Genomic DNA, 26,271 nt, shown 5'->3' on the forward strand with positions numbered 1-26,271 from the left:
GCCACTGGGAAGGCTGTGCAGAGGCAATGTCCCCCGCTATAGGTCACAGCTGTATACATGTGGCCGAATTTAAAACTCAGCCTGTGTACTACATTCCTCAAAAATATGGTGAACACACTGGGCGTATGCATGAGCCGCACCTGCTTTGAATAGAGCTGGGTGAGAGTGCATGCAGCATTCCTTGAATTCTCATTTTGAGTGTCAGCTGACCAGCTCCTGTTCCCCACATTGCCTAACTAGACTTAGCGTTGCATAGTTTATTCTGCATTTTCAACTGCTTTGTATAATTTATTTTCCTAGGCATAGAGAAGGGTGAGAAGCTCTGTTCCTTGACCTCTTGGCTCAAAATTCTTCTTGGTGAGATTTAATGAGGCTTTGCAAACAATGCATCTTCCAAATCCCAGGAGCTAGGAGCTCGTTTTTTGTTTTTGTTATTTTTAAAAAACATAGCTGCCTTTGGAATCCGTGTCCAATGCCATATTCTCTTCATGCTCTGTTTGATATATCTCTTTCTCCTCTCTCTCACTGGCAAGCGCCTGCCTCGTTCCTTTTTAATGGAATGGGCCCTCCACCCGTCCACCTCATACCCAGCTGGAGGCAGGGAAATTGTATACTAGCCCTCCCAGGAGACCTGGCTGTGTGAGTCCCTGAGGTCCCTCCAGCCACCCTTTGGAGAACCCTTCTTCTTTCTCCCGCTATTGGAGAGAGTTGTTTCCAAATAGGTTTCTCTGATTCTAAATGCTGCCAAAACGTGCCTGAATTAATGAGCAATTTACATGCAGATTCCCTGTAATTATGTTAAAGGGCTGGCCCATAAAAAAAGAGGAGACCAGAGGCTCAGGCTGAGATTAGCAACTCAGCCAGTGTCTCTCCAGGGGTTGTGTGGAATGAGAATGGAGAGTTTGGGTTTCTAGTGGCTGTCTTGTAACGTCATAGCATGCTTCTAGAGAGGAGTGATTTTGATCTCTCTGCATGCATGAAAATATGATTTGGGTGTGTGTGTGTGAAACATTAGCCCTGTTCAGGTATTCACCTCCACACATCCCCAAAAGGCATGGAGGGAGAAGCTGGCCCTCATGTCCATGCCCCCCTCCCTGCTGACTGCAGTCTTGAGCAGAATTTCTGAGGGTTGAATGTGCTTAGAATGCCGTGTGTGATCAAGACCCTGTAGGATCAGCGTTTGGCCACATGAAGATTCCCGCTGCAGATCTCCCCTGCCCCCTCAACACAGGAATGTCTGGAGTGACGCTACTTTCCCCTCATCTTCTGAGAACACATGGAGGTGAACACCTCAACAGGACTAGTATCTTGTTATGCATCCTAGATCCTGGTTCAACATTTCATTCTACCTGCCTGCTGCTATTCAGTTCAGTAACAGAACCTACTCTCATTGTTATGAAGAGAGAACTAGAAATTTGGGGGCTGTACCTGCAAAATGTCCAGGTCTCTCAGTAGTAATTTGCAAAACATTTTCACCTTAGCTTTCATGGAAACAGACAGTTATTGTTGCAGACATCCACCATTCAACTGGCATTGCAACAGGTGCACTCATGGGCATTATTTCCTGCTCATGTAGACACACAAGACAGATGAGCATCCTTAGGGACCTGAACGCTCTCCTGGCAAACAGTGTTTGGTACAGGAAGCCAGTCATTCAAGGGACCCTGGCTACAGACTGGATGACTGGATTTCTTTTGCATGACAGTGTTAATGAAAATGTTTCCTCTCTGGGAAATGCACAGGACTACATTTTTGTAAGGTACTTTTAAAAAACCAATTTAGCCTATTTTGCTAAAGCCTGTCCATTAAATGGAGCCATTTCAGCTATGACATCCTTAGCATCCTTAGTGATAAATGAACATGGTAAGATGACATCAAATCTTAAGCAACATTCAGAGATTGGCAAACATTTGGGGCCTTTGGGCACCTTTGGAATTTTGAGAGTCTGTCAGGGGCACTACCACCCTGGCCACTGCCAGGGGGTTGAGTAAAAGTCTGATTCAGTACAATGAACATTGATCCTCTTGAATTTGCATGATTTTGCATGGAGACTCCAAAAAGCCAACAACAAATTAAGGTGTACATTCCTTCCATAGTTCACACCCACACACCAGATATGGTGCTTGCCAGCAGCTCAGAAACATTGATTCAAGATACGGATCCTCCTGGTTTTTACATAGGGTAACAAAAACAGCACTGACCCATCACCAAGAAGCAGAAGACATGGCAAGCCAGGCAGAAGCTTCAGGGCTGCTGCTGAGGTGCTCTAGTAGCTGCACATAAGGCTACTTGGGAGGAGGGGGAAGCATGTGGAAGTGCCAGGAAGAAGCCAGGAAGCTGTGTGGCTTCCAGCTCTTATATAAGCTCCTTGTCTGAGCTGCTTCATTGCTGATGTAACCACTCCCTTATACACACCACATTTCAGTGCTCCTGAACAAGGAATCACTTCACTTTCTCCCCTGATCCTCTTCCCATCTACCCTCTTGGTCATTCTGCTTTCTATTCAGCTGTTTGGGTGCTAATCTGAGGTTTGAAATGCACATAGAGCTGAAACAGGAAGTGGGAAAGAGCACCACTTTTCCAACTTCCTCCTTTAGCTCTATGAACTTTTCAAGGTGGAAAAAGGGTAAACTTATGTACGAGCCCTGATGCTTAAAAAACAAAACAAAACAAAAACAAAAACAGCTTCAGAAGCAGAGAATTTAGAGTGGAGAAGCAGCAGGGGGAGGAAGTGCTTGACCCTTTTTCACCCTCAATTTTTTTTATCCAAAATGATCCTCAACCACTTTCTTCAGCATGAATCTCCAGGGGCTGCTTTGGGAGGATGATTTGGACAAGGCAAGCTGCTGAAGGGTTAAGCACCCCTAATCTCCACTGCATTTCTGCAACATTCTTTGTGCCATGGCTGCTTTCGTGAAAGAAAAATATAACCCTAAACTGAGCTCTCTTACACGTTTTGCACATGTAATGTACTGATGTTCTTGAAGGCTCACAAATCTGAGCTCTGAGAGATGAGTCTCAGGAGCTTGGGATACTCACCTCAGAGACTCTGCAGATTCTTCTCTGACTCTAATTTCAATCAGAGCAATCTGCTACTTTCTTAACTGTTGGGTTCAATAGGTAGGGCAGCTTTGGAAGGGGACCCTGAGTTCAAAACATTGGTGAAATAGTGGGTCTATCAGACCTGCATAGAGTGTTTCTTCTTCCTGGAGTGAAAATAGATCAAACCTATCCATTCTGAAGGAAATCAGCCCTGAGTGCTCACTGGAAGGACAGATCCTGAAGCTGAGACTCCAGTACTTTGGCCACCTCCTGAGAAGAGAAGACTCCCTGGAAAAGACCCTGATGTTGGGAAAGATGGAGGGCACAAGGAGAAGGGGACGACAGAGGACAAGATGGTTAGACAGTGTTCTTGAAGCTACCAGTATGAGTTTGACCAAACCGTGGGAGGCAGTGGAAGACAGGAGTGCCTGGCGTGCTCTGGTCCAGGGGGACATGAAGAGTCGGACACAACTAAACAACAACAACAAAAAACCAAAACCCAAAACCCTTAATTGTACCTTTTTCATCACCTGTCTTATGCTGTCATGGACAATCTCTATATCTTGCCCAAGCTTTCTCCTTCTCCAAGAGATACAAACTGGGATTCATTATAAATTAGGTTTTATTTCACCCCAGTCAAACACCCAGCTTGGCACCCTCACGGACATATTTGCATACATACGCACACAGAGGCACCCCTCACCCAGAGCAAAAAAACCCTGCTGGTTATTCCCCCTCCTCCCCGTAGCTATGGCTGTTTGACAACATCAGTGAGGACATCATATGCTTTCTGGACTAGTCATTGAGTGTGCCCAAACATTTGATTGCTTTCAATGGGTCAATGCTTTCTCCTGGATACATTCCCAAAGCACACTCCCCCTTTAGGCTCAGTTTGAGATCTGTTACAGCCATATTTATTTCAAATGTAAAATGAGGTGTTGATTGAGTGTGTTAATATCCTTAAAGTGTTTTTTTTGTGTTCAATATGCTCCTTTGTCTCTCCTGAGCTTACTGTCTGTTAGTTTGAGTGCATGGCTCTGTTTTCCCTAGGATTCCAAAAGACATAAAATAAGTTATCTGTTTCATTTCTATTTCATTTCTAATTTGCATACCACCCTTTCTATATGACTATGCAGAGTTTACAAGCTGAAAAAACAACAAAATATACAACAAAGTTCACACACCTTATAACAACCTGATCCAATATAAAAAGTCATAATAAAAACATAACTTTAACATAGACAGCTTTTATCAAATAATGTTGAATAATCCATTAGAACATAATAGTACACAATAAAATTAAATAGCAGCAAATAACAATTAAACAGAAATTCACTCTTTTGCAATAAATTACTAAACCATAATCAATAAAAATAACAATGTCACAATGCATAAAATACTACAATATATACTTTGTTGTTGTTTAGTCGTTTAGTCGTGTCCGACTCTTTGTGACCCCCTGGACCAGAGCATGCCAGGCACTTCTGTCTTCCACTGCCTCCCGCAGTTTGGTCAAAACAATACATACAAAACCATGTAAAAGGATCAAACTGAGAAACAAAGTCACACACCTTATAAAATTATTTTAATAGAGTAGCATCATAGCATGCTGCATGGGGCATGATCTATTACAAATTAAAGAATTCTGTTCCAAATTTGCTTTTTGCACAGTTCACATTGCCTGAGCTGAGAAAGGCCACAGCTCTCTGGGGGAGCATCTGCCTTCATGCGAAAGGTTACACTGGAGATTCACTGCCTGTCAGTGTAGACAGTACTGAACTCATAGAATCATAGAATAGAATCATAGAATCATAGAATCATAGAGTTGGAAGAGACCACAAGGGCCATCGAGTCCAACCCCCTGCCAAGCAGGAAACACCATCAGAGCACTCCTGACATATGGTTGTCAAGCCTCTGCTTAAAGACCTCCAAAGAAGGAGACTCCACCACACTCCTTGGCAGCAAATTCCACTGTCAAACAGCTCTTACTGTCAGGAAGTTCTTCCTAATGTTTAGGTGGAATCTTCTTTCTTGTAGTTTGGATCCATTGCTCCGTGTCCGCTTCTCTGGAGCAGCAGAAAACAACCTTTCTCCCTCCTCTATGTGACATCCTTTTATATATTTGAACATGGCTATCATATCACCCCTTAACCTCCTCTTCTCCAGGCTAAACATGCCCAGCTCCCTTAGCCATTCCTCATAAGGCATCGTTTCCAGGCCTTTGACCATTTTGGTTGCCCTCCTTTGGACACGTTCCAGTTTGTCAGTGTCCTTCTTGAACTGTGGTGCCCAGAACTGGACACAGTACTCCAGGTGAGGTCTGACCAGAGCAGAATACAGTGGCACTATTACTTCCCTTGATCTAGATGCTATACTCCTATTGATGCAGCCCAGAATTGCATTGGCTTTTTTAGCTGCCGCGTCACACTGTTGGCTCATGTCAAGTTTGTGGTCAACCAAGACTCCTAGATCCTTTTCACATGTACTGCTCTCAAGCCAGGTGTCACCCATCTTGTATTTGTGCCTCTCATTTTTTTTGCCCAAGTGCAATACTTTACATTTCTCCCTGTTAAAATTCATCTTGTTTGTTTTGGCCCAGTTCTCTAATCTGTCAAGGTCGTTTTGAAGTGTGATCCTGTCCTCTGGGGTGTTAGCCACCCCTCCCAGTTTGGTGTCATCTGCAAATTTGATCAGGATGCCCTTGAGTCCATCATCCAAGTCGTTGATAAAGATGTTGAATAAGACCGGGCCCAAGACAGAACCCTGTGGCACCCCACTAGTCACTCTTCTCCAGGATGGATGGGCAATGGTCTGGCTTGCTATGAGGCAGCTTCCCAAGTCCTTGTGAGCTGATGTCTACAGTAAGCTTTTTGCTCTGATCCCAAGAACCCCTGTATAAGACATCTGCCAGAGAGGAGTGGCACTCCAGCCCTCTGCCTGTAGGATTGCTGGGCTTTCAGTTGCAAATGAATGGTTCTGCCTTGCAACAGGAATTTAGACTACAGCCAAAATGAAATGCTGCAGAATTTTAAAACTGGGCAAAATTTTTAGGTGGTGAGTTTTCGACATTTGAAACATTTCAATGTCACTTGTCAAGCTTGAATTTGAAGGATGTTCAAAAAACAACAACACAAGACTTGTGGAATTTAACTGACTGATCTGTCTTTTCCTTCTCCCTTCCTCCTACGATCTAATCCCAAAGCCCCCCACACTCAAGAACACTGCAGGGGCAGAAATCAGCCTCCAATTAGAAGAATATAACATTCACATTCTTGCAAGCAGTTTAAAGGGACACTCGTTTGCTTGCCATTCCTCTTCCCTCCTCACAAAATGATTCAGCTCTAGTTTTGTGTAGATGGCCTTTAAGATGTGGATGAAAGCATATTAACAGGCCTCGAGTCCTGCATCAGTCCAAAAAAGTAAGAAAGCCCAGCTTCCTCTTTCCCCACAGCAGCCAGTCTGATGCCCCTGGAAAGCTAGCATGAAAGGTGCAAAGTCCACAACAGTCCTGCCCAGTTGTTTGTCCTGAACATTTGGTAATCAGAGATAAACGGCTTCTGAACATGGAGGCTTCACTGCTGGAGGTTCCAGGGCAAGGTGTGAAGGTGCATGAAGACTTCTACCTTTCTGAGGAGTTATGTCTGTAACATGCCGGAGGGAAGCAGGGCATAACTTGGAATAATGTGTCTGCAAAATGCAGCATCATGCTGCCACCTGTCTGTGGTTAGCATGTGCTGGAACCTTACTGCTGGATGCCTAGGAAAGAAAGAGGGGGGAAACATCCCAGTATTTGAAGGGATGGCTGTGTGCACACCACAACTTTCCACCAAAGAATCCTGGGAGCTCTAATTTACTCCCCACAGAGCCACAATTCTCAGCACCCTTACAGACCACAGTTCCCAGAATTCTTTGGGGGAGGTCACGTGTTTTCGATGTGCTTTAAACATACGGCATGCACACAGCCAGAAACTCAGTTGCAGGAGCCTGAAGTTGGTGGTCATCACTGCTTCCTGTGGGAGGGAGTTCCATAGTTTAACTATGCGCTGCTTGATGAAGGACTTTTTTGTGTCTGTCCTGAAACTTCCAACTTCTGTTTCCTTGAAGGCCCACAATTTCTAGAGCTATAAGACAGTGAGAAAAACTTTCCTCTCTCTGCTTTCTCCATGCCATGCATAATTCTGTAAGTTTCTATAATGTCACCTCTTACTCAATTTTTCCCTAAACGAAAGAATCCCTGATGTTGCAACTTTTTTCTCACAGGGGAATTGCTCCGCCCCCTTGATCATTTCAGTTGCCCTTTTCTGGACCTCTTCCAACCCTAGGATATCCGGCAGACATAATTGTACATAGTTTTCCAAATGCAGTCGCAACACAGATTTATATAATGACATTCGTGATATTGGCAGTTTTATTTTCAATTCATTTCCTATTGATTTCTAGCCTGGAGTTTGACTTTTTCACAGCTGCCACCCACTGGCTCAACATCTTCACTGAGGTATCCACTGTGACACCAAGATCTCATTCCTGGTCAATCACCACAAGTTCAGACCCCAGAAGCAGATATGTGGACTTCAGATGCTTCGCCCTGACATGGATAGCTTTACACTTGTTTACGGTACATCAGATTGCATTTGCCCATTTAGCACATGTTTACTCCATTTGGAAAGGTCCTTTTGGAGCTCTTCAAAATCTTTTTTTGTTTTAACAACCTTGAGCAATTTAGTATCATCAGCAAACTTGACCACCTCACTGCTCAGTACTAACTCTAGAGCAGGGGCCAGCAAACTTTTTCAGCAGGGGGCCGGGTCCACTGTCCCTCTGACCTTGCGGGGGACTGGACTATATTTTTTTGGGGGGGGAAATATGAATGAATCCCCATTCCCCCCAAATAATCCAGAGATGCATTTTAAATAAAAGCACACATTCTACTCATGTAAAAACACCCTGATTCCTGGACCATCTGCAGGCTGGAGTGTGAAGGCGATTGGGCCGGAATTGACCCCCGGGCCTTAGTTTGCCTACCCGTGCTCTAGAGCAAGTTAAAAAGCACAAGTCCTGATTCTGATCTTCGGGGGGGGGGGGGACTCCACTGTCTACCTCTCTTCATTTGGAGAACAGTCCATTTATTCCTACTCTCTGCTTCAGCATACCTGAAGAAGTGTCTCCACCCCCTCTGTTCAATCCGGACACTGAGGTCCAGCTCCGAGGGTCTTCTGTTGGTTCCTCACTGTGACAAGTGAAGTTACAGAGAACCAGGCAGAGGGCCTTCTCAGTTGTCGCACTCTCCCTGTGGAACGCCCTCCCATCAGATGTCAAGGAGATAAAGAACTACACAACTTTTAGAAGACATCTGAAGACAGCCCTGTATAGGGAAGTTTTTGATGTTTGACATTTTTTAAAAAAAATATTTTGCTGGAAGCAGCAAAACATTATTATTTCTGCTACTTAACCAGTTCCTGGTCTACAGGAGGATCTCTCCTCTTTTTCTATGGGCTAAACTTGCAGATTCTCCCTGCAAGAGTTGATTGGGTTCCTGCTGGTTTGTCTTCATTGTGACTGCTAGATAAATGTAGATAATGTGCTACATTTTGCTTAAACTCTTGAGAATTATGTGAAAAGGCTCTGAAGGGCAGACGATTAAATTGAAAAGACCTACCTCTCACATCTACAGCCACAATGAAGCCACTCCACCAAGGAGTGGTTAAAATGAGAAGAGGTTCTCAATTTTGCCTCTATACTGAAGTGGCTTCCAGTGGGCCACAGAGGTGAGTGGAATCTCTTTTCCAATTTCACCATCTTGTTGTATGTCATCTTGTTGTATGTCATCCAACTGTGCTCAAAGGCCCCTCATCTCTTTTAGAGGTACGATTGACTGTAAATTCCACAGTGGATTCAACTCCCTGGTGAGGTAAAGGGAAAGACTTGTCAGTTTTACCTCTCTTGCCTTTGCCTTCTTTTCAAACAATTCTTGCAGGTTCAGCAAGATGCTGTGCATTGTCTACTCCCTGTTTTCAGGAGTATAAAACTGACTTTCCATTTACCTTCAGGGAATCTAGAGGAGCTCTTTTGCCATAGATACAATATTGACACTTAGTGGTTAATTTTATCCAGTGCTTTTTTTTTCTAAAAAAATGTTTAGGGGTACTCTCATTTTCCTACTTTTATTGAAATACTGCCCCTCAATGAGGCCAAACTTAGATTCACAAAATGTTTAGAGGTATGCGTACCCCTGTGTCCTCCCAGAAAAAAGCACTGATTTTATCTCTGGATGAGAAGAACAGCTTGTCAGTTTCATGCTCTTCTTGCAGATCTCTGCACTTGAGTGAGCGGTTGCACATTCAAGTGCTACTCTTGGACTGTAGTTTGCAAGAGCTGCACCTTCATCCTTGATAATACGTTGTTCTTATGAGAACATGAGAAAGGGACAAATGTTCCTGAGAAAAGAGGACAAATTATTATTATTATTATTATTATTATTATTATTATTATTATTATATCCCACCCATCTGGCTGGGTTTCCCCAGCCACTCTGGGTGGCTCACAGCATATATAAAAACACAACAAAGCATCAAACATTAAAAAACAGAATATCCTATACAGGCAAGAAACAAAACAAACCAATAAATCAATATAGAAAGATGGAAAGAAAATCTTTACAGAGTAAAAAGTACTCATATAACATAACATAATATAATATAATTATTAAAAGAAAGAGTTTTACTGACAATCCCTGCAAAGAAGTGACAATGCAGGATCTCAGTAGCGGATGGAGCTGCCATCATTCTTCATGCACAGCCTCAGTGAGACATTACAGAAATAAACAGCCTCAAGGGATGTCAGGATATGCTGAAAGACAGGAAGAGGAACAAAACAAAACAAATGATGATTGACAGGAAAGAAAGGGGAAGCAACGGGACAGCACAACCCACGGGGAAATCAGATCAGAGCAAGAACGTCTAAATACAGAACCACATCAGAAGGATTCACAGAGGGGCTGGTGCAGGGTGCATGAACAACAATGCAGGGTATATGTTTTGTGCCTCTAGGACATGCCAGTGGGAAACAATATCAGACGGCTCAAGGGGGGAGAATATGTGGAGCCCGTCTAGTGTAGTGCTTATCTCAGCCTAATCTACCATAGTTGTGAGGCTAAAATGGATAGCAGGCAAAACATAGACGACACTGAGAGTCCTTTGGAGGAAGTGTGGGCTGTGCAATATATTAAATAAAATAATGATGCAATGCAGTTGATCAGTTGTGAAAAAGGAATGTGATCTGTCAATCAAATACATTAATTTCCATTCTATTATTTATTATTTTACTGTAGCATATTGCAGTCTCCGACCTATTATTTTCCTGCCCAGATTTACTTTGTGAGCCATCAGGTGCTGCAATGAAGTCAGCACTAATAAGAACCAGAGTCACAGGGTTCCTGCTCTAAGGAATAAGCCTGTGCCCAACCTCTACATGTGCTCTGTAACTATGAAGCCTTTATTGTATTCATTGTCCTAAAGCAGGCTTCCTCAACCTCAACCCTCCAGATGTTTTTGGCCTACAACTCCCATGATCCCTAGCTAGCAGGACCAGTGGTGAGGGATGATGGGAATTGTAGTCTCAAAACACCTGGAGGGCTGAGGTCGAATCCACCCCAAGTGCCAAATAATGATATATCAAAACAGGCGAGGTTCCAGTTGTATCCACAGGATGGCAGCATACAACTGTTAATGGATCCTACTTTCATTCAAGATACTCTAGTTTCCCCTTCTACCATTCAACAGGCAAATTATGACCAGGTGGCTGTTTTGGGAGAGCACCTGACTTTTGCAATTATTTCCCCACATCTCTTCTTCCAGGGTTGATGCAACATTTTTCAACAGATTTTGGATCAGAAACTCACTGTTTCAATAAATGAAATGTTGGGTTATACACACAATCTGAAACCTACTATTACACCTGATAGCTGCCCCCGACTTCCAGGGAAGATGGCGCCGGGTCAAGTCTCAGCTGAGTCTCTGCTGAGTGAGTAGGAGCTCTAATGATCAAATTACCCTGATAAAAAGGCTCAACCTTTGAAAATATCTGCCAACTTTTATCAGTAAAGGACTCCGGGAGCTGTCGGGTAGACTTTTAAACCTCCCCTCCCTTTTAAAGCTACTTAAATCAACTTTGAACCACCTCCCTTGAAAAGCCCATAAAGCTGTGGGTTGGATAAAATAGCCCCATTTATTTCTGAGTACGACCTGGATGGTCGCCAGATTCTGTGTGCAAATCTGTAGACGCAGACCATCACCCAACTCAAAATAGTCCGGCATGAAAATCCCCAAACTCGGTTCCATGGGTGACTCTGAGTCAACTCCCTGGGATAGTTTATTGTTGCACATTGTATCTAAATGTATTGTTATACATTGTTTTAATTGTCTGTTTTAACCATATTTGCACATCAGTTTCTAATGCTGTGAGTGTCCTCTATTTCAGAGGCTTCTACTCTGCAGCCTCTTATAGTTGTTTTAACTGTGAGTCTTTTAGTTCTTAACGCTCTTACAGTTGTTTTAACTGCATGTTTTTATTTGTTTTAAGTTTTTATCTGTTTTAATTATCAGTTTTTATCCATCCATTATCAGTGTTTAATCTTGTATTTTATTCAGATGTTTTATCCTATGCTTATTTCTTTGTCCTTATTTGCTCCAACATTTATCAGTTAAAAAAATCCTAACTGCTATTTTATTTATATGTTTGTTTGTTTTTTATCCTGGTCTGTGACCGTAATAAAGTTCACCTGATAGCTCCCTGGACACCAGATCAGAAATACTGCACAATAACTAATGGCACTGTCCTGCAGAACTCCAAATGTTTAAGGTTTTTGTTTTTGTTTGGTTTTTTGTCATATTCCATAGGATAACAAAGAAGTACCATCACACAACTGTAAAAACTGACAGCTGAATCTACAGCAGATTGTGAATTAAATGTGGGGTGGGAGTATCATCACACATTGCAATGATTTGTTTGTTTATACAGTTTCTACTCTTTTATCATAAGGTCCCAGGGTGGGTTACAAGTCACGGCAACGAAATGTACAAGTACATAATATAAAATGATTGCATTTTGTAATGGAAGAGCATTCCTATAAATGCAAGTGATTTTGCATTTAGTAATTTGCAGAATGTTTGTGAAGCTTAAGAGACAGATAGATTTTCTAGAGCTAACTTGCACTGTGCCAACGAGAGAAGAGGGTCCTTCATTGCTTCTTACCAATGGTACCAATCTGAATAAAATATTGAGGGCTGCCCCCCTGTAGGTCACTGGAAGGAAGGACAGAGGGCGGAACCAAGTGAGCTAGTGCCTTTTCTCCTTACCATCCAGACAGTGCATAACAGAGAGGTGCCAGGGCTGAAACCTGCCTCCCAGGGTTGCTTCTGTACTGCTCCTGGCAAAATCTCCCACTTCTACCCATGTAACTGGCAGGTTACATTATGTTCCATGTGGGATGTAACACTGTGGGAGGTATTCAGTGTAAGTTCTACTCATAATAGTCTGATTGAAATTAATGTTAATTTGGGGCCTTAATTTCAGTGGGTCTACTTTGAGTAAAACTTAGATGACTACAACCTTCACATTGCAAACACCAATAGGATTCAGGTTAGTATGGGTAAACATTGCAGATGTTACTGCATATAACTGAAGGACTGTGGAAAACTTGATACTCAACATATAAATGGCAACTTTGGATGCCAACTCCCATCAGTCCCAGAACCAGCATGGCCAGTGGCCAGTGATGTTGGAGTCCAACAGCACCTGGAGGGCCATAGGCTCACCACCAGTCCTGTAGGAGCACAAAGTGTGATATTACCTGTGCCTTTCTTTTTGTTGGCAGCCTAGACATGGCTGGCAAAATAATTGATTGAGCAGAATACATTGCGTTTGGGACAATTATTCATACCTGGCTGGAGGAAGGGTAAATGGAGTTTCGGAGTACCGTGGTACCTTGGTTCTCAAACGCCTTGGTTCCCAAATGCCAAAAACCCAGAAGTAAGTGTTCCAGTTTTTGAACGTTTTGCATAAGATGAATGTCTGATGTGGCAGTTGGCTATTGTTTCTGGGGCACCTGCACCAATCAGAAGCTGTGCCTTGGTTTTCGAACATTTCAGAAGTCAAACAGACTTGTGGAATGGATTAAGTTTGGTGCTTTTGTTTTGGCTATTTATTTTGCATTTTTGATTTTGAGGCTTTTTCGGTTAATTTGTTTTTGTGACTGTGTGGAACCCAGTTCAGCTACTGATTTACTGATTGATTGATTGATTGATTGATTGATTGATTGTGTGACTGCGGAAATGGATAAAAGCCTCCCATCCAAACAATGACTATCATCAGTGCAGGTAAAAAAAATAAATTTTAATTTTTATCTACAATACTGTCTTATTTATTTTATAATACAGTACTTTGATTATTGCTTTCATTTTATGGATCAATGGTCTAGACTTGGGAAGCTTTCCTTTGAGGGCTAGATAAGAGCACCTTCATGAGAACCTGTTTGCAGGAGGACAGAAGTGGCTGAGCAGTGCAGCTATGTAAGTCAACTCAGGCTGAGTTCCCTGATTGGTGCTTCCATCTATTGCTATTGCCCATCTTGCCCAAGGATCAAACATCAGGTTCAAGCCCAGCCCACTTATTAGTTAAGATGGGCATTTGTCCAGAATATATGATCTATGGCATTTCAAATTCTGCAGAAGGGTGTGTATGTGTCAAATAGGCTGATAGAGCCACAACTGAATATGGGGTCTTCTGTGTGCAAGACAAGTGCTCTTAGATTCTGAGCTGCTTCTCAGATTTAACTGAGAAGTTTTAAAATGTGAAGTAATTGCAGCCATTCATTTAATCCCTTTGGTTAACCTGTGTTGGTCTCCAACACTCAACTAGACATGCCCTGGTCAATTTAAGCCGTGTCTCATGCTAAGGCAGCCATCTTATGCTCACATACTTGGGAGTAAATTCCAAGGAGCACAGCAAGGTTTACCACCCAAGAAACTTGTGCAGCACTGAGCTGTATGTACAATACAGCTATCAATTATGGGGCTGCAAGTTTGATTCATTCAAGCAGCAAAAGGGTTGCAGACACGATAGAGCAGCCAGAGAAATCCTTTTGGCACACTTCCAATTGCTGCTACTGCTAAATTCCCCTTCTATATCTGAAGCAAAACACTTAAGAATCAAGGAGGCCAAGATACTTTCCATTGGCTTGCTTAGTAAGCCCATGTTTTGACTCCATGTGCTAACACAGTTAAAACTACCCCATTATATGATTCCATTTTGTCCTGGTTCATGATCCAACCCAAAGGTTGCACCTTTAAGTCGTATTTATTTCTGTGGCAGAGTGCTCTGCTCGCTTAGTTGGGACTGAGCCCCACTGAACATGAAAGACTTACTTCTTGGTAAACGTACATGGGATTGGAAGTTAGATGTACTTAACTTTGGCTGGATCAGGTCCATGGCTCTGTTTTATGGCTTTTCTTAGGCTCTGCAGCAGCCGAGCTAATTCATCAGGTGGTTATTTCATGTGAAATACCTGCATTTGCTGATAAAAACCTGAGCTAGACAAATCAGTTGTTTCCAGTGAAGTGTGCTGGCTGTGTTGATAGCTATTTCATGATAAATTGAGGGGTGTGGTGTGCTTTTTAAAAAAGAAAAAATGATGAATGGCACTACTTGTTTTTCTGGATTTGAAAAGGAATCCACATTTTGCTGCCTCAGCAGCAGTTTGAGAAGCCAAGATTTGTGGTGACTGTTCAGTTAGGAGTATGACGGGATCAGCAGATCCTAGATCTCGCCACTGGTCATTAAATTATTGTTCCATTCCTTTTGCTCACCCACCTGCTGCCACCTCTGTCTCTCACTTCAGTCTTACTGTACCAAGTTCAGTTCACCTGCTCATCAGTGTGGCCACAAAAGAGTCGGGCACAAGATATTTTAGTAACCTCCCCAGAGTAACAACAGAATAAATCCAGCAATTGGCATGTCTCCGGCCTAGGTCTTGCCCCACCACCTATTGCCTGACCCTTTTCATTGAAGGTTCTAGTGAAAAACATAAAAAAATATATATAAGATCATGGCTACTGTTCACATCACCTCCTGGCAAATAGAAGGGGAAGAAATGGAGGCAGTGAGAGATTTTACTTTCTTGGGCTGCATGATCACTGCAGATGGTGACAGCAGCCACGAAATTAAAAGAGGCCTGCTGTCACAGTCCGGCCTACAGGAGATCGAAGTCCAGGCTGAGGATGTCGGGACCGTGGGCAGAATGGCGGGGTGGGAGCAGGAACGAGAGTCCAGAAGCCAGGGGTCCGAGGGTCAGGAAGCAGGGAGTCATGAAGTCAAGGGTCCGAGGGTTGAGAAGCAAGCAGTCATGAAGTCATTTGTCCAAGGATCAGGAAGCAAGAAGCCAAACGCAGCAAGACAGGAAATGTATTGCTGTGGCAAAGAGCCGAAGGGAAATGCTGACGTTATATCCCTTCCCAGCTCTAGCCACCAGGCACAGTGAGTTACCAATTGGCCTCACCTGTGCAGCCGCGCCTTGCCTCTCCAGAACAAACTTAGGAAGGCCCCAGTCCTGCGAAGCCCTACTGGTCACAGGGAGCGGATCCTGCATGGACTCCTGACACCTGCTTCTTGGGAGAAAAGCAATGACAAACCTACACAGCATCTTAAAAAGCAGAGACATCACCTTGCCAACAAAGGTCCATATTGTTAACACTATGGTTTTCCCAGTAGTGATGTATGGAAGTGATCGCTGAAGAATGGATGCTTCTGAATTATGGTGCTGGACTCTTAAGAGTCCCATGGACTGCAAGAATATCAAAACTATCCATTCTGAAGGAAATCAGGCATGAGTGCTCACTGGAAGGACAGATCCTGAAGCTGAGGCTCCAATACTTTGGCTACCTCATGAGAAGAGAAGACTCCCTGGAAAAGACCTGATGTTGGGAAAGATGGAGGGCACAAGGAGAAGGGGATGACAGAGGATGAGATGGTTGGACAGTGTTCTCGAAGCTACCAGCATGAGTTTGCCCAAACTGCGGGAGGCAGTGGAAGACAGGAGGGCCCGGCATGCTCTGGTCCATGGGGTCACAAAGAGTCGGACACGACTAAACGACTAAACAACAACAAACAACAAAGTGAATGGAGCAAGGATCCTCTGCATGGAAAGCATGTGCTCTTCCACTGGGCCATGGTCCCTTCCGAGGAAGCCCTGCACTAGTGCCATAGCTACAGGGGGACTAGTTGGGGTTTTTGCCCCAGGTGAAGCCACCGGAGGGGCACCAGTAGGGCTCCCAGCCTATGTGTGTGTGTACACAAATGTGCATGTGTGTGGAGGGGAGTGCCCAAGTAGGTCTTTGACCAAGTGAAAGAATGTCTAGTTTCATCCCTGCCCTGCACTCTCAAGCCATTTAGCTCAGTTGGAAAGCATCTTGCTCCTTGCCTGCAGACTCTCAGGGGAAGAGGCTGGGAAGAGCCATACACCCAGGCACTGACAAGCAGAGTGGTGAGTTGACTGTCAGGCCAGCCCCTGGGAGACCAGGGCTCAAATCTCCACTCAGCCACGAAGCTCATGGTGTGACCTTGGGCCTATCCTACCTCATAGGGGTGTTGTGAGGATAAAAAAGGGGGGGTAACCATGCACGCCACCTTGAGAAGTGGCACATGGGAAAATACAAAGCGGAGAGTTGCATCTGCTGCCAGTCTTACTCAGCATAGACCCACTGAAATTGGTAAGTGTGACTATTTTATTTTAAAGTTTCCTTCCTCCCCAAAGAGCTCCCCAAGGAGTGGCAGACAAGTTCTAAAAGCATCTTAAAAACAATTCCAGGATACATGCAGACTGGGAATGAGCTCAGCTTAAAGGGCTGGTTAGAAGAGGCAGGTCTTCTGTGGTGCCCAAAAGACAATATTCTAATATTCAAGGGGATGGCATTCCAAAGGGCAGATGCCACAACACTAAATACTTGATTTCTACTTTGTGTGGAATGTGCTTCCTGATAAGATGTAGAATCATAGAATCATAGAATCATAGAGTTGGAAGAGACCACAAGGGCCATCGAGTCCAACCCCCTGCCAAGCAGGAAACACCATCAGAGCACTCCTGACATATGGTTGTCAAGCCTCTGCTTAAAGACCTCCAAAGAAGGAGACTCCACCACACTCCTTGGCAGCAAATTCCACTGTCAAACAGCTCTTACTGTCAGGAAGTTCTTCCTAATGTTTAGGTGGAATCTTCTTTCTTGTAGTTTGGATCCATTGCTCCGTGTCCGCTTCTCTGGAGCAGCAGAAAACAACCTTTCTCCCTCCTCTATGTGACATCCTTTTATATATTTGAACATGGCTATCATATCACCCCTTAACCTCCTCTTCTCCAGGCTAAACATGCCCAGCTCCCTTAGCCGTTCCTCATAAGGCATCGTTTCCAGGCCTTTGACCATTTTGGTTGCCCTCCTTTGGACACGTTCCAGTTTGTCAGTGTCCTTCTTGAACTGTGGTGCCCAGAACTGGACACAGTACTCCAGGTGAGATCTGACCAGAGCAGAATACAGTGGCACTATTACTTCCCTTGATCTAGATGCTATACTCCTATTGATGCAGCCCAGAATTGCATTGGCTTTTTTAGCTGCCGCGTCACACTGTTGGCTCATGTCAAGTTTGTGGTCAACCAAGACTCCTAGATCCTTTTCACATGTACTGCTCTCAAGCCAGGTGTCACCCATCTTGTATTTGTGCCTCTCATTTTTTTTGCCCAAGTGTGATACTTTACATTTCTCCCTGTTAAAATTCATCTTGTTTGTTTTGGCCCAGTTCTCTAATCTGTCAAGGTCGTTTTGAAGTGTGATCCTGTCCTCTGGGGTGTTAGCCACCCCTCCCAGTTTGGTGTCATCTGCAAATTTGATCAGGATGCCCTTGAGTCCATCATCCAAGTCATTGATAAAGATGTTGAATAAGACTGGGCCCAAGACAGAACCCTGTGGCACCCCACTAGTCACTCTTCTCCAGGATGAAGAGGAACCATTGATGAGCACCCTTTGGGTTCGGTCAGTCAGCCAGTTACAAATCCACTGAGTGGTAGCATAGTCAAGACCGCATTTTACCAGCTTCTTTACAAGAATATCATGGGGCACCTTGTCAAATGCCTTGCTGAAATCAAGGTAGGCTACATCCACTGCGTTCCCTTCAACTACCAGGCTTGTAATTCTGTCAAAAAACGAGATCAGGTTAGTCTGACATGACTTATTTTTCAGAAATCTGACTATTGGTGATCACAGCATTCCTTTCTAGGTGCTCACAGACTGTTTGCTTAATGATCTGCTCCAGAATCTTCCCTGGTATTGATGTCAGACTGACTGGGCGGTAATTATTTGGGTCCTCTCTTTCCCCCTTTTTGAAAATAGGGACAACATTTGCCCTCCTCCAATCTGCCGGGACTTCGCCTGTTCTCCAGGAATTCTCAAAGATGACTGCCAGTGGTTCTGAGATCATATCTGCCAGTTGTTTTAATACTCTTGGATGCAGTTCATCTGGCCCTGGAGACTTGAATACATCTAAACTAGCCAAGTATTCTTCTACTATCTCCTTAGTTATTCTGGGCTGTGTTTCCTCTGCTGAATCATTTGCTCCAAATTCTTCAGGTCGGGCATTGTTTTCTTTATCGGAGAAGACTGAGACAAAGAAGGCATTGAGAAGTTCAGCCCTTTCTGTGTCTCCTGTTTGCATTTCACCATCTTCTCCTCTTAGTGACCCCACTGTTTCTTTGTTCTTCCTTTTGCTACGAATATACCCATAAAAGCCTTTTTTGTTGCTTTTAACCTCTCTAGCAAGCCTGAGTTCATTCTGTGCTTTAGCTTTTCTGACTTTGTGTCTACACGTGCTGGCTATTTGTTTGAATTCCTCTTTGGTGGTTTCCCCCCTTTTCCATTTTTTGTACACATCCTTTTTTAATCTTAACTCAGTTAAAAGTTCTTTAGATAGCCACCCTGGCTTCTTTAGGCACCTTCCATGTTTCCGTCTCATTGGTATTGCCTGAAGTTGTGCTTTTACTATCTCCCTCTTAACAAACTCCCAGCCATCATGAACTCCCAATGTAGGAGGCCCTCACTTGCAGAATGCAGAGATTGACTGAGTCTATATGGGGTGAGATATCTTTCAGGTCCAGTCATGTCAATGGGTCCACTGTGAATAAAACTTAGTTGGATATGACCTTGATGTTCTATTAAACTTTTGGCACTGGGCACTTTATTTTCCCAGGCCTTAAACTATGCTGTTTTGTCCATCTGCAGCCCCTTTGATTTTATTATCATTTTTGTTATGGCATAGTTTTATTTTTTATTCTTTGTGCATTATCAAGGCTGGGATTCAGTTAATTAGTCCTGCTAGCAGAAGCCTGCACAAAGACTTGTGCTAGTTCAATGGGGCTTTCCCCTCACCCTCCGTGTTCCCCTGCACTCCTCAAAATTGGGTCAGGGGTCAGGAGAACCCCCAGAACATCACATGGAGAGAGGAGAGAGGGATTGTTCTACCCAGCAAGCTGAAAGGCTTGTGCTGGTGGCATTATTGCCATAGTGCTACGTTGAATTCCTCTTCCTGCAGATGTTTATATTCAAGGGAGGCATAGAACTTTTAATAAAAGCATCCAAAGAGAAGAGTTTTCCACTATGTTAGATACCCCCAAGGATGCTTTGGTTCCCAAAGACTGGACCTGTAGACAGAATCAAAGGTTTGTTGGAAATCATTAAAGGCCATAAAACAAGCTTTGTTGAACTCAGCCTTTTTTGTAATTAACTACTGTCAGATGGAGATGCTAAAGCCAGCTTGCTTCCTGGCATTGTCTAGTGTAGCTCATCCTGACCACATCACACTGAATCACTCTCAGGTAAGCCCCATTGGATGGCCATTGGTTGCAGTCCTATACCCTGCTTGCTCTAAGGATGTGGTGCAAAGTGAATACCTAAGGGCGTGAATGAAAAGCTCCTGGACCTACAAAATCTATCCTCTCTAACAATTGGCCATGCTGCCTAGGGCTGATTGGAGTTGCAGTCCAACAATATCTGAGGTTGCCATGTTGAATATCCTGATGCATATGATTACACCAGTGGTGGGAAGCCTTTGGCCGGAGGGCCCAGCTCTACCGGGCCTCCCTATTTTGCCCAGCAGACAATATGGCCAGGCCAGGCCCACCTGTCCTACGCCTGATGTCATGTAAAGATGCAGCTGGGTCAAAGGGATTTGCAGGTGGTGCCAATCAGTGGATCATCACTTGCAAAGCTGATTGTCAGGGCTTGCAAAGAGCCACGAGTGGTTTGTATAACTTCCTGCATGGTTCTTCCCAGTCCCCTAAGATCAGCTGATCAGCTGGAACATCAGGGAATGGGCAGATGGGCAGTCCTGTCTACATGCCACACTTGGTTTGCATAGGGAGGGAGATATTAGTATCTGGCCCCCTAGCCATCTGTAGGTCCCACCTCCTGGATTATACTCTCTGCCTGCCCAGCAGAAGTTTTGCTGCAATGAAAATTGTTCCAGCTATTGACAGGAGTCTGGCTCCTTGATAATTGAAACCTATCGACCGATCACCTTTCTTTAAGAAAGGCAATACAAGACCTGCATTCCAATCCTCTGATTTGTTCAGTGTGCTGCATTGCTTGGAGGGAATGGTGGTGATGAATTAGGGATTCTGGGTTCAGGGTCCCCCACCCCCATTGCACTTTAGCTTTGATTGGAGACCATTTTTATCACAGTTGCTCATATCTAATGTCATTTGTACCTTATATGTGCCTGCCTGACAGGACTTCCCAGATCTGTTTAAATCTTTCTTGACTGTCACTCTGCATGCTGTGTCTGAATTAACTCAGGAGGCTGGATGTTCGACAAGGTTGAGGCATTTTCTCTGTGATCCCAGGTCTCTCCTTTCATTGCATATCTAGAGGTTATATTTATGCTGTGATTCCACATAAGCTGAGGAGGGGGAAATTAAAAAGATGGTACTGAGTGTTTACCTAACAACGTTAGGCTCCCTTTAAAAAACAAGCAACATCCAAGTTGCTCATCCTCATCGTTCCAGAAAGATTTATGGAGGAATTGCCTAAGGAAATCTCAGAAGCGAGAGAGAGAGGCTGTGTATGCACAACATTTTATTCTAGAATCAATGGACACCACATGCTTATTTTTCTCATGTAGTCCACTCAGTTGAGATCTATTGCAGAGTTGTTGGTTTTGTTTTTGCCCTTGAAAAGCACTTAAGAACATTAGAAGAGCCCCGTTGGAACAAGCCAAAGGCCCATCCATGTGGAAGCCTGGAAACAGGACCTGAGCACCGCAGCCCCTCTCACTCCCCACTTGTGCTTCCCAGCAACTGGTTCTCAGAGGGAGGACAGAGCTGTCATAGTAAGAAGCCTTATCCTCCATGAAGTTTTATGATCGCTACCCTCCCTTCCACATGCCGACCAAAACTAGGAGAAAAATGAGAAATAGCTAAAATTGCATGAAATCCCATTTAGATTCTGCACTTTGTATAAATGATACAAATTTAGCATCTCTCTATCTTTCTATTAATTGGCCATGGTTATCACTGGAAGGTGTCCCACTCTTGTTGCATACACACACCTGAAAAAAGGTTCCATTGAACTTGAGGGGACTTAGCCCCAGGTATACATGCACAGGAGGCACGCGGGTGGCGCTGTGGGTAAAACCTCAGTGCCTAGGACTTGCGGATCATATGGTCGGCGGTTCAAATCCCTGCGGCGGGGTGAGCTCCCGTCGTTCGGTCCCAGCTCCTGCCCACCTAGCAGTTCGAAAGCACCCCTAAGTGCAAGTAGATAAATAGGTACCGCTTTATAGCGGGAAGGTAAACGGCGTTTCCGTGTGCTGCGCTGGTGCTGGCTCGCCTGAGCAGCTTCATCACGCTGGCCACGTGACCCGGAAGTGTCTCCGGACAGCGCTGGCCCCCGGCCTCTTAAGTGAGATGAGTGCACAATCCTAGAGTCGGACACGACTGGCCCGTACGGGCAGGGGTACCTTTACCTATACATGCACAGGAATATCCTTGGCTTCTGAGACTCTTCTAGGTGTTGCTGGCATTGCCTCAAGTGTTTGCCTGCATCCAGTTCCAGAGCCCAGATTCTCTGCTTGCTGGCATGGTGTGATCAGGTTGCACAAGACATGCACAGATCTGGCTGCTCGTGACTCCTGACCTTGTCTTACCATGCTCTCAAGCTTTAGTGCCTCAATTGTTGTTGTTGTCATTTAGTCGTGTCCGACTCTTCGTGACCCCATGGACCAGAGCATGCCAGGCACTCCTGTCTTCCACTGCCTCCCGTAGTTTGGTCAAACTCATGCTGGTAGCTTTGAGAACACTGTCCCACCATCTCGTCCTCTGTTGTCCCCTTCTCCTTGTGCCCTCCATTTTTCCCAACATCAGAGTCCTTTCCAGGGAGTCTTCTCTTCTCATGAGGTGGCCAAAGTATTGGAGCCTCATCTTCAGGATCTGTCCTTCCAGTGAGCACTCAGGGCTGATTTCCTTGCATTTCTCATTATTAGCAAAAACAGAATAAAGCACTGCTAAAAAAGAGAGACATCATGGAATTTTTTGAAAATTGGATCATATTGCTGAAAAATGACTGAATACACACTTCCAGTGCTCTTTTCTCTTCCAGACACTTAAAGGGTGTAAATTTCTTTTTATCCATTGTATTTGACACAATATGGATCCCCTCCCCCTTCACTAGCATTTTTCTAAAATTATTCTATTTGCCATCAATACATTTCCAATCAATTCTCTCTCTTAGGAGTTTCATGATATCCCTCTATTGACAGAGCAATATAACAACAGAGTCAAAAGACAGATGTTAATTGGTGGTTTTATTTATAGGTATAGTTTGTTCCTGATGTCTAGTAAAAGCAGTAATGAGCTTATAACATTTCAAATAAACAGCCAACCAGTGTTAGATATGGGCAAGCAGGGCAACCCACCGGTTGGTTGTGGCTGACAGGCCTGCAGGTGGAAAGAGGCAGGAATGAAAATGGAATGATCACACTGATAGATGACAGAAAGCCAACAGATGGACACTGATAGCCATTGTAGCCACTGACAGCCTCTGTTCTACCTCCACTTCAGTTGCTGGGAATTCTAGAGGGGGGAGGGCTGTTGCACTCTGGTCATGCTTGCACACTTCCCATAGGCATCTGGTTGGCCACTTTGGAATGGGATGCTAGACTGGACGAGCCCTTGGCCTGATCCAGCGTAGCTCTTGTCATGCTCTCATGACAGCAGCCACTACAGTATTTCCGGTTAGACGTGTGCACTTGAGGAGGGATCCTCCCCACCCCCTTGAAAATGGGTGGGGGTGGCATGAGTGGGGAAACTGGTGCCCTCTTGATGTTTTGGACTACAACTCCCCTCAGCTGCGGGCAGCATAGCCAATGGCCAGGGGTGCTGGAAGTTCTAGTTCAGTGTCATCTGGAAAGTCACAGGTTCCCTATCTCTGAACTATATCCCCCTCCCTTTCTTTTCCCCAGCAGTGGTGCTTCACCTGTTTTGTGGTTGGTTTGGTTTTCAGTGGATGTCCTGCCCTGCTCTGTTTGTGATATATTGTAGGCTGGAGCAAAAGGTGGGTCCTGCATCAGGAGAAAATGAGAAGTCACTAGCTTTTTGTCCAAAGAAGAAAGCTATTTCCGTTTTCTGTATGGAGAGATGAATTAGGATCTTGACAGCCACCACTAGAGGACTCTGCTGCCCTTCCATCTGCATCCCTTAAGGCAGGAGTCCCAGCTGTTTGGAATGGCTGCAGAGCCATCATTTCCTCATTCACCATTATAACATATTAACTTGCTGTTTTTTCATTTGCAGTTTTGTTGCTCACTGCTGTACTGAATCTCCTGTAAAATGTTACAGAATCTAGGGGTTCTTTGAAGAGCCCCATTGACCAGCAGAAGCTCGCACAGCTGGCCAGAGGCATTTACCTGACCTTCTCGCAGGTGAGTTTCTGCAGCTTATCAGGAGGGGAAGGGTGAGGAGTGAGGTGGTAGATAGAGTGATGTGGTGCAAACACACTGACAGGAGTGCTGGTGGTATGCTTGCACTACACCAACCTCACCACCAACTCACCTTGCTCAGTAAACAACAGCAACTTAACTGCTGGGAGGTCAGGTAAGCACCTCTGCCACACTAGGACATCCTCTGCTGCTGTTGACTGACTGCCCTAAGCCAGTACATCTCCCAGTCCTGTAGAAAAATCCACATGTTTAGCTAACAGGACTGCTGGGAAATTCATATCTGACCAGGAAAGGGCCACCATTATATATATATATATATATGTGTGTGTGTGTGTGTGTGTGTGTGTGTGTGTGTATTCTTAATCCACTCTAGCAGATGCCAGTCTGGTCTTTCTTCTCTCTCTCTTTGAAAACTTTCAAGGAAAAGGACTCTGCAGCCACCTTAGACAATGTGGTCCATTGCTCAAATACCACTAGGCTTTCTGCTAGTTTTTAAATCTAAGCCTGTTTTACTGTATCCTTCAACTAGAGCTCACTGATTTACGCAAACATTTAAATAGTACTGGAAAATGTGCCTCTTTCTCAGTGATTTTCATTGAGAACCCACAACTTCATGTTGTGGAATCATCTCACCTTCTTGTGTTCATAAATCTATGAGAATGGCATATACTTTCCCATTCTCTGATGGGTCAAAGCTCAACGGCAGTGCACATGCATTTCGTGATAAAATCCAAAGTTCATTATCTTGCATCTCCAGGTGAAAGATTACAGCTGGACTGGGAAAGAACTGTGCCTGAGAACCTGAAGAGCTGTAGCCAGCTGGGGAAGGGACATTGCTTCATGGCAGAGCAAACACTTTGCATTTAGAAGGACCCAAATTCAATCCCTCACATCTCCACTTTGGGCTGGGAAAAACTCATGTCCAAAATGATGGAGAGCCACTGTCAGTCAGTGTAGATCAGGGGCAGTCAATATGGCACCTTCTGGAGGTTGTTAGACTTCAACTCCTCCGCAGCCCTGGCCAGCAGGGCTAATGGTTATGGGTTGATGGTAGCTGTAGTCCGATGGTACCTGTAGTTCAACAACATCTGGAATGCCACAGATTCCCCATCCCTGATAAGCCTAGTAGACCAATGCTCTGAATCAGTAAAAGGCAACTTCTAATGCTCCAGCTGTATGTCAGTGGTCTGCCTTGAGTTGGTGGCATCTAACACCATCACTTCCCAATTGTTGTGCATGCACCCTCTCACCAGCATTTCTGCAGAGGATTGTTCTCCTACACCAAGATTATGAGCTTTGTCTAATAGACTGGGGAATGTTCCATTAACACTAATCAAGGCTCCCTTCCACACTGCTGTGTTCTGACTCCCTGTCCCTTACTTTCACACCTAAGTTGGTGGCACTTGGAGAAAAGTTTTGATTGGCCAGATGTGTGTCTTTCCTTCCACCCCGCATTCCAAACCCTTCAACATCTTCCTAAGTTTATTTCACATCATTCTCATTTCAGGTCTAGCCTTGCTCACATGTGCGTCGGCTGGAGTCATAAGGAGTGAGTGTGAGTAAGCAGGATTGTTGAATCAGCCTGCATGCTCATTTGAACTGCAAATATAACCTTTGTCTGTATGATCCATGTTTCCTTATTATGTGGAGACAGCTCTACATGCATATAGTCATACCTGCATAGGCTATGATCTAACCAGAGGTGCTGTCTTGCGCCCAAAATGGGGGGGGAGGTGCACGGTGCACACGTGTGATGTCATGTGTGCAATGCATGCACAACATAGCACCGTTGGGAGGAGGTTAAGGGCAGAAGTCAGCATGACGTAGATTCCTCTCTTGCATTCAGGAGGAGCCAGCCACTGAACCACACCATGCTCAGCTTCCTCCACTCCCTCAACATCATGGGGGCCCAGCCCCCTGCCAGCAGATATTGAGGGGGCCAACTAGGAGTTGGCCCGCCTAGCTCTAATATTCAGTTGAACACTCATTTTGGTAGGGTGGAGCCTGCCACCATGACCTCGCCCACCCCTCCTTCACACTCTGTTGCTATGATCCTGCCTCTCCTCCACACTCCTTCATCTATCATTTGAAAATCGGTCTGCTCCATTTCCAGTCAGTGTAACTTCCTGCTGAAATCCCATAACTTTCCATACCGCAAATGTTCTGAGGGGTTTTTTTTTTGTTCCAACCTTTGTTGCACTATAG

At 44.5% G+C, this 26,271-nt stretch overlaps 1 protein-coding gene and 1 long non-coding RNA gene across 2 annotated transcripts in view; both read left to right on the top strand.

The window, feature by feature from the left end:
* Positions 1–26,271, top strand: part of OLFM2 (olfactomedin 2) — a 216,170-nt gene that overhangs the window by 26,788 nt on the left and 163,111 nt on the right. The gene's annotated exons all lie outside the window — the stretch shown is intronic.
* On the top strand, positions 13,513–25,689 carry LOC310756159. Its single transcript, XR_014544733.1, has 3 exons — positions 13,513–13,607; positions 23,921–24,048; positions 25,574–25,689. It is a non-coding gene; the product is annotated as an uncharacterized lncRNA (long non-coding RNA).

The sequence above is a fragment of the Podarcis filfolensis genome (assembly GCF_964270895.1).
Source record: "Podarcis filfolensis genome assembly, chromosome: 2".
NCBI classification, from domain to species: Eukaryota; Metazoa; Chordata; class Lepidosauria; order Squamata; family Lacertidae; genus Podarcis; species Podarcis filfolensis.